Here is a 1,743-nt window from a genome sequence, read left to right on the forward strand (position 1 = left end):
GGAAGAGTCACAGAATCCGGGTTCCAGCCTGAGTTCAAACATCTACACAGCAATTTTATAGCCCTGCAGCCCGAGCCAGTTGACACAGGCCAGCCATGGGCATTTAATTGCTGAGTAGACGTAGACGTACCCTGACTTCCATTCTTTTTTTCAGCATCTATGCCAGGAAGTTATAAGAGACTGCAAAGTTAGTCCATGAGAGGCTTCGGGGGTGAAATGCTGGCCCTATTGAAGCCAATGGGAGCTTTGCCATTGACTTCAGTAGAGGCAGGATTTCATCCCAGAAGTATTAGCATTGTTTCTCAGCTTAATACCAGTATTCGTATTTGAAAGCCACAGCTATCAGACAATGTTATAAACAGTGTAGGTCACTGGTTTCTTTCGCAAGAGGGGGAAAAGGAAAATACAAACAGTGTACAGAATGTGAGTGAACTTGAAAAACAAAGCAAGAGCAGAACAAGATGAAGAAAGAGAGTGACAGTTATATGCACAGTTTAAAGTACATCACAAACTTTGTTTTCTTACAATGCAATAATAACCATGTCTTCCAGGTCACAATGAGGACAGCCTTTGTCTGATTTCAACACATGGCGCATGTAAAAATTCTCAAAGCTAATTTGGCAACAGTCCCACAAACAAAAGGCCTTTCTCAAAAATATTTTTTCTTGCCGAACATAAGTTTAACGTGGCTGGCACATCCTTGTCATAACAGAACCTACAGACATCATACCATCGGGGCTCAGGAGATAGATTATTACCCAGAGAGGAGAAGGACACATGGAGGTTGATGGGTTGGATTTTTTACAGGTGGTTGTTTTTTTGGGTGCATGTTTTTTGGTTCAGGACAAAAACCTATTTAACTTTAATACAAGGTGGAAAATGAGTTAACCAGAAAAGCTTCTTTTTCTATGGTATATAAATTTGAGTGAAATCTGATTAATTTTTACACCCACGTGGTGCTGCTAAGCAGTTGAGAATTTGCTAGCCTCCCTTTGTGCCAACAGTCTTACAAAGCTCTGATCTCATCTTCCCTCATTCCATTGACTGTCAAGGATATCACACCTTGGTGCCATATATGTCACACACAATGCCTCATGGGCCTTCCAAGCAGTGCTTAATTTGTAATGAAAGAGGTGACAAGACTCAAGTAATTAGGTGAAAGGGCTCAAGCAATTTTTTTTACATTCATATCTGATGCAGCAGAGGTGCCAGGACTAGGAACTGCCACGCCTAGAGGTGCTGGAGCTCAGCCCTGCACAAATTAAACACTGCTTCCAATCTTATCTTAAAACAAAATCTTATCTTAAAACAAAAAAACTTCAAATCCAGACTCCAGCGAGAAACTGCTGAATTGGAATTCATTTGCAAATTGGATACTATTAATTTAGGCTTAAATAGAGACTGGGAGTGGCTAAGTCATTATGCAAGGTAGCCTATTTCCTCTTGTTTTTTCCTACCCCCCCCCCCAGATGTTCTGGTTTAACTTGGATTTAAACTTGGAGAGTGGTCAGTTTGGATGAGCTATTACCAGCAGGAGAGTGAGTTAGTGTGTGTATGGGGGTGGGGGGGATGTGAGAAAACCTGGATTTGTGCTGGAAATGGCCCACCTTAATTATGCACATTGTAGGGAGAATGGTCACTTTGGATGAGAGTTTGTGTGTGTGGTTTTTGGGAGGGGGTGAGAGAACCTGGATTTGTGCAGGAAATGGCCCAACTTTATTATCATGCACATTGTGTAAAGAG

This window comes from Lepidochelys olivacea (assembly GCF_965140295.1).
Source record: "Lepidochelys olivacea isolate rLepOli2 genome assembly, chromosome: 1".
Taxonomy (NCBI): domain Eukaryota; kingdom Metazoa; phylum Chordata; order Testudines; family Cheloniidae; genus Lepidochelys; species Lepidochelys olivacea.